Below are 13777 nucleotides of genomic sequence, written 5' to 3' on the forward strand. Positions count from 1 at the left end.
GCTTCTACACTCTCTGTGTTGCTTCCACACTCTCTGTGTTGCTTCTACACTCTCTGTGTTGCTTCTACACTCTCTTTGTTGCTTCTACACTCTCTATGTTGCTTCCACACTCTCTGTGTTGCTTCTACACTCTCTGTGTTGCTTCCACACTCTCTGTGTTGCTTCTACACTCTCTGTGTTGCTTCCACACTCTCTGTGTTGCTTCTACACTCTCTGTGTTGCTTCCACACTATCTATGTTGCTTCCACACTCTCTATGTTGCTTCTACACTCTCTGTGTTGCTTCCACACTCTCTGTGTTGCTTCTACACTCTCTGTGTTGCTTCCACACTCTCTATGTTGCTTCTACACTCTCTATGTTGCTTCCACACTCTCTATGTTGCTTCCACACTCTCTGTGTTGCTTCTACACTCTCTATGTTGCTTCCACACTCTCTGTGTTGCTTCTACACTCTCTATGTTGCTTTTACACTCTCTATGTTGCTTCCACACTCTCTATGTTGCTTCCACACTCTCTCTGTTGCTTCTACACTCTCTGTGTTGCTTCCACACTCTCTATGTTGCTTCCACACTCTCTCCAAGTGTCAGTAAGAGTGTCAGGAAGTGTCAAGAAAGTGTTATCCTTGCTGGTGGGTTATCTTAGTATGAGAGTTACAGATAACACCATCACATATCAGGAGGATGGGTTGTTAAGGTGGCTTTGGTGGGGTGGGGCTTTGGGGGTGGGTGGGGGGGGGGGGGAAGTGTGTGTGGGGGGGGAAGTGTGTGGGGGGGGGAGGAGTATTTGGTCCATAGGGCACAACCACTACAACACCCCACTGGTGACAAAACAGGGAACTTACAAGTTGTTGTACACCGCAAGTACTGAGTTATAAATCACCAGATGACTGCTCATATCAACATACATCAACAAATCCGAACCAGTTTCACCGAGACGGCCAATTTGCCTCGAGACATCAATAAACAAGGACAGCTTACTAACTTAAGTATTCTTCCTAATGTGCTACATATCTTAGAAATCCTTTTACAATCATATCCTCACTAGGTGGGATAACTGGCGGCGCCTGGGACCTCTTTCCCATCTATCCGTCCCTCCACCTACTCGTCTGTCTATCCAGGTATCTATTCCACTGGAAAGGGACAGCAAAGAATGCAATGGCTACCAGCAAACCACCTCAGATGAGCGGGGTCCTCATCTGGACTACTGCCTTAACCTTCTCGCGAAGGGAAGCCGAGAGAATCTGCGGTTTAGGAGAGCATAAACTCGAACCATGACCCGAGGAAGAAGAAAAACAGAACTGTAAAAATTGCCCCATGAATCCCCCTCCACCAACTCTGGGTAACTTTCCCCCCTGTGGTATTGAGAAACATGTGTTTGTGGCACCTTTGTTCACGCCTCTGGTTTGTTTGTGGCAACTGTGCATCAATATATCGTCACTGAAATTCCCAAAGTCTTCTCGTGACTGCGGGAAATTCTTAGACCATTCGGCATAAACTGAAGTCCCAGTATTGCCTCGTCTGTTTTGCCCCACCAGTCGCCGTAGCACAGCACAGTTATATAGACTTCCATGAATACCTCTGCTGGCCTGATACTCGAGAGAGCTCGACTAAATTATTCATAACTATGTAGGTCATGAAATGCGGGGCCCTAGTTTATGGTGTGGCCCCACTTGCCTTAGATCTGTTTGTGGCCCACTTGTTTGTGTCTCAGATCTGTTTGTGGCCCACTTGTTTGTGTCTCAGATCTGTTTGTGGCCCACTTGTTTGTGCCTCAGATTTGTTTGTGGCCCACTTGTTTGTGTCTCAGATCTGCTCGTGGCCCACTTGTTTGTGTCTCAGATCTGTTTGTGGCCCACTTGTTTGTGCCTCAGATTTGTTTGTGGCCCACTTGTTTGTGCCTCAGATCTGTTTGTGGCCCACTTGTTTGTGTCTCAGATCTGTTTGTGGCCCACTTGTTTGTGCCTCAGATTTGTTTGTGGCCCACTTGTTTGTGCCTCAGATTTGTTTGTGGCCCACTTGTTTGTGCCTCAGATCTGTTTGTGGCCCACTTGTTTGTGTCTCAGATCTGTTTGTGGCCCACTTGTTTGTGCCTCAGATTTGTTTGTGGCCCACTTGTTTGTGCCTCAGATTTGTTTGTGGCCCACTTGTTTGTGCCTCAGATTTGTTTGTGGCCCACTTGTTTGTGTCTCAGATTTGTTTGTGGCCCACTTGTTTGTGTCTCAGATTTGTTTGTGGCCCACTTGTTTGTGTCTCAGATTTGTTTGTGGCCCACTTGTTTATGCCTCAGATTTGTTTGTGGCCCACTTGTTTGTGACTCAGATCTGTTTGTGGCGAACTTGTTTGTGCCACAGATCTGTTTGTGGCCCACTTGTTTGTGCCACAGATCTGTTTGTGGCCCACTTGTTTGTGCCACAGATCTGTTTGTGGCCCACTTGTTTGTGCCACAGATCTGTTTGTGGCCCACTTGTTTCTGTCTCAGATTTGTTTGTGGCCCACTTGTTTGTGCCACAGATCTGTTTGTGGCCCACTTGTTTGTGCCACAGATCTGTTTGTGGCCCACTTGTTTGTGACTCAGATCTGTTTGGGGCCCACTTGTTTCTGTCTCAGATTTGTTTGTGGCCCACTTGTTTCTGTCTCAGATTTGTTTGTGGCCCACTTGTTTGTGCCACAGATCTGTTTGTGGCCCACTTGTTTGTGCCACAGATCTGTTTGTGGCCCACTTGTTTGTGCCACAGATCTGTTTGTGGCCCACTTGTTTGTGCCACAGATCTGTTTGTGGCCCACTTGTTTATGTCTCAGATCTGTTTACGTCACCCTGGCCGGTCTCCAAGACGGCCTTAGGCGTGGACATTCTTCACCCAGCGATGTGATCCAGCTTCCCCCACACCACCACCCCTCTAGACGGGTGACTGTGTGTGTGTGTGTGTCAATCACCAGGGGGGTAGGCTGGCCACAGACCAATCACCAGGGGGCAGGCTGGCCACAGACCAATCACCAGGGGGCAGGCTGGCCACAGACCAATCACCAGGGGGGAGGCTGGCCACAGACCAATCACCAGGGGGCAGGCTGGCCACAGACCAATCACCAGGGGGGAGGCTGGCCACAGACCAATCACCAGGGGGCAGGCTGGCCACAGACCAATCACCAGGGGGGAGGCTGGCCACAGACCAATCACCAGGGGGCAGGCTGGCCACAGACCAATCACCAGGGGGCAGGCTGGCCACAGACCAATCACCAGGGGGCAGGTTGGCCACAGACCAATCACCAGGGGGCAGGCTGGCCACAGACCAATCACCATGGGGGAGGCTGGCCACAGACTAATCACCAGGGGGTAGGCTGGCCACAGACCAATCACCAGGGGGCAGGCTGGCCACAGACCAATCACCAGGGGTCAGGCTGGCCACAGACCAATCACCAGGGGGTAGGCTGGCCACAGACCAATCACCAGGGGGGAGGCTGGCCACAGACCAATCACCAGGGGGCAGGCTGGCCACAGACCAATCACCAGGGGGGAGGCTGGCCACAGACCAATCACCAGGGGGCAGGCTGGCCACAGACCAATCACCAGGGGGGGAGGCTGGCCACAGACCAATCACCAGGGGGGAGGCTGGCCACAGACCAATCACCAGGGGGCAGGCTGGCCACAGACCAATCACCAGGGGGCAGGCTGCGCGGCCACAGACCAATCACCAGGGGGGTAGGCTGGCCACAGACCAATCACCAGGGGGCAGGCTGGCCACAGACCAATCACCAGGGAGTAGGCTGGCCACAGACCAATCACCAGGGGGGAGGCTGGCCACAGACCAATCATCAGGGGGCAGGCTGGCCACAGACCAATCACCAGGGGGCAGGCTGGCCACAGACCAATCACCAGGGGGCAGGCTGGCCACAGACCAATCACCAGGGGGGAGGCTGGCCACAGACCAATCACCAGGGGGGAGGCTGGCCACAGACCAATCACCAGGGGGGGGGAGGCTGGCCACAGACTAATCACCAGGGGGGAGGCTGGCCACAGACCAATCACCAGGGGGTAGGCTGGCCACAGACCAATCACCAGGGGGGAGGCTGGCCACAGACCAATCATCAGGGGGCAGGCTGGCCACAGACCAATCACCAGGGGGGAGGCTGGCCACAAACCAATCACCAGGGGGGAGGCTGGCCACAGACCAATTACCAGGGGGGGAGGCTGGCCACAGACTAATCACCAGGGGGGAGGCTGGCCACAGACCAATCACCAGGGGGTAGGCTGGCCACAGACCAATCACCAGGGGGCAGGCTGGCCACAGACCAATCACCAGGGGGCAGGCTGGCCACAGACCAATCACCAGGGGGCAGGTTGGCCACAGACCAATCACCAGGGGGCAGGCTGGCCACAGACCAATCACCATGGGGGAGGCTGGCCACAGACTAATCACCAGGGGGTAGGCTGGCCACAGACCAATCACCAGGGGGCAGGCTGGCCACAGACCAATCACCAGGGGTCAGGCTGGCCACAGACCAATCACCAGGGGGTAGGCTGGCCACAGACCAATCACCAGGGGGGAGGCTGGCCACAGACCAATCACCAGGGGGCAGGCTGGCCACAGACCAATCACCAGGGGGGAGGCTGGCCACAGACCAATCACCAGGGGGCAGGCTGGCCACAGACCAATCACCAGGTGGGGAGGCTGGCCACAGACCAATCACCAGGGGGGAGGCTGGCCACAGACCAATCACCAGGGGGCAGGCTGGCCACAGACCAATCACCAGGGGGCAGGCTGGCCACAGACCAATCACCAGGGGGGAGGCTGGCCACAGACCAATCACCAGGGGGTAGGCTGGCCACAGACCAATCACCAGGGGGCAGGCTGGCCACAGACCAATCACCAGGGGGTAGGCTGGCCACAGACCAATCACCAGGGGGGAGGCTGGCCACAGACTAATCACCAGGGGGGAGGCTGGCCACAGACCAATCACCAGGGGGGGAGGCTGGCCACAGACCAATCACCAGGGGGCAGGCTGGCCACAGACCAATCACCAGGGGGCAGGCTGGCCACAGACCAATCACCAGGGGCAGGCTGGCCACAGACCAATCACCAGGGGGCAGGCTGGCCACAGACCAATCACCAGGGGGGGGAGGCTGGCCACAGACCAATCACCAGGGGGGAGGCTGGCCACAGACCAATCACCAGGGGCAGGCTGGCCACAGACCAATCACCAGGGGGCAGGCTGGCCACAGACCAATCACCAGGGGCAGGCTGGCCACAGACCAATCACCAGGGGGCAGGCTGGCCACAGACCAATCACCAGGGGGGGGAGGCTGGCCACAGACCAATCACCAGGGGGGGGAGGCTGGCCACAGACCAATCACCAGGGGGGAGGCTGGCCACAGACCAATCACCAGGGGCAGGCTGGCCACAGACCAATCACCAGGGGGCAGGCTGGCCACAGACCAATCACCAGGGGGGGGGAGGCTGGCCACAGACCAATCACCAGGGGGCAGGCTGGCCACAGACCAATCACCAGGGGGTAGGCTGGCCACAGACCAATCACCAGGGGGCAGGCTGGCCACAGACCAATCACCAGGGGGGAGGCTGGCCACAGACCAATCACCAGGGGGGAGGCTGGCCACAGACTAATCACCAGGAGGGAGGCTGGCCACAGACCAATCACCAGGGGCAGGCTGGCCACAGACCAATCACCAGGTAACTAGTGTGGCTAGAGGTGTGGTTGGGTCTAGAAGGACTAAATGACTTGTATCCGAGAAGGGAACTATGTTAGCATCCTTGTCGAGCAGAACATAAGACTCCTGACCGAGTAGGCTGTGATGGGTGTGGTGCAGGTGTCGAGTTTATGTTCAGGCACCACCTTACCTTTGCGATGATTTCGTGGCTCAGCATCCCCGCGGCCCGCTCCCCGACCAGGTCCCCTTTAGTGTAGTGCAGATTTGGTGTTCATTTATAAGATAAATTGGTCAACTATGCATAATTATATTTGTCGAAGTAGGACATAACGAGGGTCAAAGCGCTTAGGCAACACTTGGAAGGGACAGAGGTCAGCCCAGATGACCTCCGGTTTATCTTGTATATTGATTAAAAATTCCTGGGTTAGTCTTAGTCAGCATAGTTTCAAGTATGTAATATTTCATGCAAGGGCATTAGACTCCAGATTCTTATGTGTAAACATCCCTGGATCTCCCCCTTTTGGCCAGGTCAGAGGTCAGCCACACACGTAATTAATAACTCCTCTTTTGAAGAGTGTATGGTGAATGTCAAACAAGCTTATTGAAATATTTCTTGAGTGTTTGTACACGTGTGGCCGAGCTGTTACATTCTGATGTAGGTAGCAACAGACAGTCTCCCCCTCCCCCTGTTGAGTTGTATATAGAGGTCCTGTAGGGACTTAGTAAGGACAGAGTGCCGGACACCGGGGTCCAGAGAGGGCTGTGAAGAACATCTCAGCCAGGGAGAGACAGAGGTCTTAAGGTAATGTGTGTGATCTCTGAAGTTTTGTTCCATGTCCAAATTTCTTAACTTTTTGCCAGTGTTAGAGTAGGATTTATAAGTGGTGATTGACATAATTTTGGTCTCAATAAACTCATGTTTAAATTTCCCGTCTGTGTCAATTGTTGAATCCTCTTAACCTTTTGGATATAGTGGCTGACAACCGTCCCATAATTAATGAGTCATAGAAAGTACTCTCCAAGTCAAGCAATGTTTCTTGCCTCGTTGCTTGATATAGTCTCAATGGTCAAAGGCAGATGGTGGCAGCGTATTTAATCCTGTGTAGCATTTCCTCCTTTTTGCAGTATATCTTTTGGTTCCGGTGTAACCATCATATGTCAGCTCACATTACCGTGTTTCATAACAGTGTTATCAAGGGCAACCGATGGGGAAGTGTTACTCAGGATACGTAGTGTTTACATTATTAGTTTAGTGTTCCATTATAGTGGTGCATTATAGGAGGTACAATAGAGTGGTGTTACATTCGAGCCCTGGCAAAGGAGGATTGACGGAGCGCTAATCCACAACTATTCGCCCTTGTTCACCTACCAGTAATTGGGTCCCTGGTTGTTAACCAACTGGTGAGGTTGTTAATCAGGGTTAAAGCTACGTTCACCCTAAGCTACAGTAAGGGAAAGCTGTCAGCCACATTGCAGGCCGCTCCAAGCAACAGCCTGGTGGACCAAACTCTCACAAGTCAAGCCTGGCCTCGGGCCGGGCTTGGGGAGTAGAAGAACTCCCAGAACCCCATCAACCAGGTATATGTGGGCCTGCGGGCCGCTCCAAGCAACAGCCTGGTGGACCAAACTCTCACAAGTCAAGCCTGGCCTCGGGCCGGGCTTGGGCAGTAGAAGAACTCCCAGAACCCCATCAACCAGGTATATGTGGGCCTGCGGGCCGCTCCAAGCAACAGCCTGGTGGACCAAACTCTCACAAGTCAAGCCTGGCCTCGGGCCGGGCTTGAGGAGTAGAAGAACTCCCAGAACCCCATCAACCAGGTATATGTGGGCCTGCGGGCCGCTCCAAGCAACAGCCTGGTGGACCAAACTCTCACAAGTCAAGCCTGGCCTCGGGCCGGGCTTGGGCAGTAGAACAACTCCCAGAACCCCATCAACCAGGTATATGTGGGCCTGCGGGCCGCTCCAAGCAACAGCCAGGTGGACCAAACTCTCACAAGTCAAGCCTGGCCTCGGGCCGGGCTTGGGGAGTAGAACAACTCCCAGAACCCCATCAACCAGGTATATGTGGGCCTGCGGGCCGCTCCAAGCAACAGCCTGGTGGACCAAACTCTCACAAGTCAAGCCTGGCCTCGGGCCGGGCTTGGGCAGTAGAAGAACTCCCAGAACCCCATCAACCAGGTATATGTGGGCCTGCGGGCCGCTCCAAGCAACAGCCTGGTGGACCAAACTCTCACAAGTCAAGCCTGGCCTCGGGCCGGGCTTGGGCAGTAGAAGAACTCCCAGAACCCCATCAACCAGGTATATGTGGGCCTGCGGGCCGCTCCAAGCAACAGCCTGGTGGACCAAACTCTCACAAGTCAAGCCTGGCCTCGGGCCGGGCTTGGGCAGTAGAACAACTCCCAGAACCCCATCAACCAGGTATATGTGGGCCTGCGGGCCGCTCCAAGCAACAGCCTGGTGGACCAAACTCTCACAAGTCAAGCCTGGCCTCGGGCCGGGCTTGGGCAGTAGAAGAACTCCCAGAACCCCATCAACCAGGTATATGTGGGCCTGCGGGCCGCTCCAACCAACAGCCTGGTGGACCAAACTCTCACAAGTCAAGCCTGGCCTCGGGCCGGGCTTGGGCAATAGAAGAACTCCCAGAACCCCATCAACCAGGTATATGTGGGCCTGCGGGCCGCTCCAAGCAACAGCCTGGTGGACCAAACTCTCACAAGTCAAGCCTGGCCTCGGGCCGGGCTTGGGCAGTAGAAGAACTCCCAGAACCCCATCAACCAGGTATATGTGGGCCTGCGGGCCGCTCCAAGCAACAGCCTGGTGGACCAAACTCTCACAAGTCAAGCCTGGCCTCGGGCCGGGCTTGGGCAGTAGAAGAACTCCCAGAACCCCATCAACCAGGTATATGTGGGCCTGCGGGCCGCTCCAAGCAACAGCCTGGTGGACCAAACTCTTACAAGTCAAGCCTGGCCTCGGGCCGGGCTTGGGCAGTAGAAGAACTCCCAGAACCCCATCAACCAGGTATATGTGGGCCTGCGGGCCGCTCCAAGCAACAGCCTGGTGGACCAAACTCTCACAAGTCAAGCCTGGCCTCGGGCCGGGCTTGGGGAGTAGAAGAACTCCCAGAACCCCATCAACCAGGTATATGTGGGCCTGCGGGCCGCTCCAAGCAACAGCCTGGTGGACCAAACTCTCACAAGTCAAGCCTGGCCTAGGGCCGGGTTGGGCAGTAGAACAACTCCCAGAACCCCATCAACCAGGTATATGTGGGCCTGCGGGCCGCTCCAAGCAACAGCCTGGTGGACCAAATTCTCACAAGTCAAGCCTGGCCTCGGGCCGGGCTTGGGCAGTAGAAGAACTCCCAGAACCCCATCAACCAGGTATATGTGGGCCTGCGGGCCGCTCCAAGCAACAGCCTGGTGGACCAAACTCTCACAAGTCAAGCCTGGCCTCGGGCCGGGCTTGGGCAGTAGAACAACTCCCAGAACCCCATCAACCAGGTATATGTGGGCCTGCGGGCCGCTCCAAGCAACAGCCTGGTGGACCAAACTCTCACAAGTCAAGCCTGGCCTCGGGCCGGGCTTGGGGAGTAGAAGAACTCCCAGAACCCCATCAACCAGGTATATGTGGGCCTGCGGGCCGCTCCAAGCAACAGCCTGGTGGACCAAACTCTCACAAGTCAAGCCTGGCCTCGGGTCGGGCTTGGGCAGTAGAAGAACTCCCAGAACCCCATCAACCAGGTATATGTGGGCCTGCGGGCCGCTCCAAGCAACAGCCTGGTGGACCAAACTCTCACAAGTCAAGCCTGGCCTCGGGCCGGGCTTGGGCAGTAGAACAACTCCCAGAACCCCATCAACCAGGTATACCCCCTTTTCCAAGCTCCTCCTGACATGTGTAAACTAATAATCATATATACCAACTTTACAGAGCATAGAGCAGCGTGTACTTACCTAGTTGTGCTTGCGGGGGTTGAGCTCTGGCTCTTTGGTCCCGCCTCTCAACCGTCAATCAACTGGTGTACAGGTTCCTGAGCCTATTGGGCTCTATCATATCTACACTTGAAACTGTGTATGGAGTCAGCCTCCACCATATCACTGCCTAATGCATTCCACCTGTTAACTACTCTGACACTGAAAAAGTTCTTTCTAACGTCTCTGTGGCTCATGTGGGTACTCAGTTTCCACCTGTGTCCCCTAGTGCATGCTGTTATCACTGCCCCTAGTGTGTGATGTTATCACTGCCCCTAGTGTGTGCTGTTATCACTGCCCCTAGTGCGTGCTGTTATCACTGCTCCAAAACCTAACACTGACGAAACTGCTAATCAATCATGCCAATTTTACACGAAGTCTTGAGTAATTAGTTGTTTTAATTCTTAGAAAAGAGAGATGATGTGATTTTATTTCAATAAACACAAATTCATCTATTTTTTTAATATCAAGTCCCCCCCCTTTTACAATACAATCATTTACATACGCGACAATAACGAATAAAACATTCCCAAAACGACAACACGTGAATCCCGAACGACACCAATGTAAACATTGCTTATACGACAACACTTGAACCCCGAACGACACCAATGTAAACATTGCCAATACGACAACACCTGAACCCCGAACGACACCAATGTAAACATTGCCTATACGACAACACGTAAACCCACTAACATCACTACATATAAACACACACATCACATACGAGAACATGATCATAAAATGCTCAGCATTAGGACAAAAACAGCCTCAAGGGGCATTTGCTGCCCCACCAGCACCTCTGGAATTCTCGGAATTTCTTGATAAAAACAAAGTTATATTAAAGTATAGAGAAGCTTAGACGACTCCAGCCCCGATGGCCTAAGATGAACTGTGATCTCATAATTACGAACAGGTGTGGACACAGGGGGACAGGTGTGGACAAAGGGGACAGGTGTGGACACAAGGAGACAGGTGTGGACACAAGGGGTCACAGGTGTGGACACAAGGGGGACAGGTGTGGACACAAGGGGGACAGGTGTGGACACAAGGGGACAGATGTGGACACAAGGGGACAGGTGTGGACACAAGGGGTCACAGGTGTGCAAATTGTAGTGTGACTGACTCTTCCAACGGTCTTAGACTGAGGAATGAATGACTGGGTAGAAATCGGAACAAGAAATGACATTTTGGGGAACTGCACCAGTATGGCTGACAGCCATGGACACACCAGTATGGCTGACAGCCATGGACACACCAGTATAGCTGACAGCCATGGACACACCAGTATGGCTGACAGCCATGGACACACCAGTATGGCTGACAGCCATGGACACACCAGTATGGCTGACAGCCATGGACACACCAGTATGGCTGACAGCCATGGACACACCAGTATGGCTGACAGCCATGGACACACCAGTATGGCTGACAGCCATGGACACACCAATATAGCTGACAGCCATGGACGCACCAGTATAGCTGGGCACTCAACAAAGCCTGCCTCTCTCAATTCTACAAGAGATAAGAAATAGCCAAATATTGTATATCTACAACCACAGGATAGATAAGGTGTAATGCCTCCAGGAGCCATGATAGCAGTACAGAAGTCAACCACAATAACAAGGAAATGTTGACATCACAAAAGCAATTGACGAAAAACATACAAAATTACATAAAGTTCCGTCGCGATGATGCTATAGCTGTGTCTGGGGGTACAGGTGACAGGATGAACAACCCAGCGGGTTTTCTTCCTATTGGGGAGTGTTGTACATGCTGCTATGGCGGTGTGTCCACTCACAGGATGAGTGGCGCTGCCCAATACTGTCACTATGGCGGTGTGTCCACTCACAGGATGAGTGGCGCTGCCCAATACTGTCACTATGGCGGTGTGTCCACTCACAGGATGAGTGGCGCTGCCCAATACTGTCACTATGGCGGTGTGTCCACTCACAGGATGAGTGGCGCTGCCCAATACTGTCACTATGGCGGTGTGTCCACTCACAGGATGAGTGGCGCTGCCCAATACTGTCACTATGGCGGTGTGTCCACTCACAGGATGAGTGACGCTGCCCAATACTGTCACTATGGCGGTGTGTCCACTCACAAGATGAGTGGCGCTGCCCAATACTGTCACTATGGCGGTGTGTCCACTCACAGGATGAGTGGCGCTGCCCAATACTGTCACTATGGCGGTGTGTCCACTCACAGGATGAGTGGCGCTGCCCAATACTGTCACTATGGCGGTGTGTCCACTCACAAGATGAGTGGCGCTGCCCAATACTGTCACTATGGCGGTGTGTCCACTCACAGGATGAGTGGCGCTGCCCAATACTGTCACTATGGCGGTGTGTCCACTCACAAGATGAGTGGCGCTGCCCAATACTGTCACTATGGCGGTGTGTCCACTCACAAGATGAGTGGCGCTGCCCAATACTGTCACTATGGCGGTGTGTCCACTCACAAGATGAGTGACGCTGCCCAATACTGTCACTATGGCGGTGTGTCCACTCACAGGATGAGTGGCGCTGCCCAATACTGTCACTATGGCGGTGTGTCCACTCACAGGATGAGTGGCGCTGCCCAATACTGTCACTATGGCGGTGTGTCCACTCACAGGATGAGTGACGCTGCCCAATACTGTCACTATGGCGGTGTGTCCACTCACAGGATGAGTGGCGCTGCCCAATACTGTCACTATGGCGGTGTGTCCACTCACAGGATGAGTGACGCTGCCCAATACTGTCACTATGGCGGTGTGTCCACTCACAGGATGAGTGACGCTGCCCAATACTGTCACTATGGTGGTGTGTCCACTCACAGGATGAGTGACGCTGCCCAATACTGTCACTATGGCGGTGTGTCCACTCACAGGATGAGTGACGCTGCCCAATACTGTCACTATGGCGGTGTGTCCACTTACAAGATGAGTGCCGCTGCCCAATACTGTCACGATGGCGGTGTGTCCACTCACAGGATGAGTGGCGCTGCCCAATACTGTCACGATGGCGGTGTGTCCACTCACAGGATGAGTGGCGCTGCCCAATACTGTCACGATGGCGGTGTGTCCACTCACAGGATGAGTGGCGCTGCCCAATACTGTCACGATGGCGGTGTGTCCACTCACAAGATGAGTGGCGCTGCCCAATACTGTCACTATGGCGGTGTGTCCACTCACAGGATGAGTGGCGCTGCCCAATACTGTCACTATGGCGGTGTGTCCACTCACAGGATGAGTGGCGCTGCCCAATACTGTCACTATGGCGGTGTGTCCACTCACAGGATGAGTGGCGCTGCCCAATACTGTCACTATGGCGGTGTGTCCACTCACAGGATGAGTGGCGCTGCCCAATACTGTCACTATGGCGGTGTGTCCACTCACAGGATGAGTGGCGCTGCCCAATACTGTCACTATGGCGGTGTGTCCACTCACAGGATGAGTGGCGCTGCCCAATACTGTCACTATGGCGGTGTGTCCACTCACAGGATGAGTGGCGCTGCCCAATACTGTCACTATGGCGGTGTGTCCACTCACAGGATGAGTGGCGCTGCCCAATACTGTCACTATGGCGGTGTGTCCACTCACAGGATGAGTGACGCTGCCCAATACTGTCACTATGGCGGTGTGTCCACTCACAGGATGTGTGGCGCTGCCCAATACTGTCACTATGGCGGTGTGTCCACTCACAGGATGAGTGGCGCTGCCCAATACTGTCACTATGGCGGTGTGTCCACTCACAGGATGTGTGGCGCTGCCCAATACTGTCACTATGGCGGTGTGTCCACTCACAGGATGAGTGGCGCTGCCCAATACTGTCACTATGGCGGTGTGTCCACTCACAGGATGAGTGGCGCTGCCCAATACTGTCACTATGGCGGTGTGTCCACTCACAAGATGAGTGCCGCTGCCCAATACTGTCACTATGGCGGTGTGTCCACTCACAGGATGAGTGGCGCTGCCCAATACTGTCACTATGGCGGTGTGTCCACTCACAGGATGAGTGGCGCTGCCCAATACTGTCACTATGGCGGTGTGTCCACTCACAGGATGTGTGGCGCTGCCCAATACTGTCACTATGGCGGTGTGTCCACTCACAGGATGAGTGGCGCTGCCCAATACTGTCACTATGGCGGTGTGTCCACTCACAG

Source organism: Procambarus clarkii, chromosome 3, assembly GCF_040958095.1.
Source record: "Procambarus clarkii isolate CNS0578487 chromosome 3, FALCON_Pclarkii_2.0, whole genome shotgun sequence".
Taxonomy (NCBI): domain Eukaryota; kingdom Metazoa; phylum Arthropoda; class Malacostraca; order Decapoda; family Cambaridae; genus Procambarus; species Procambarus clarkii.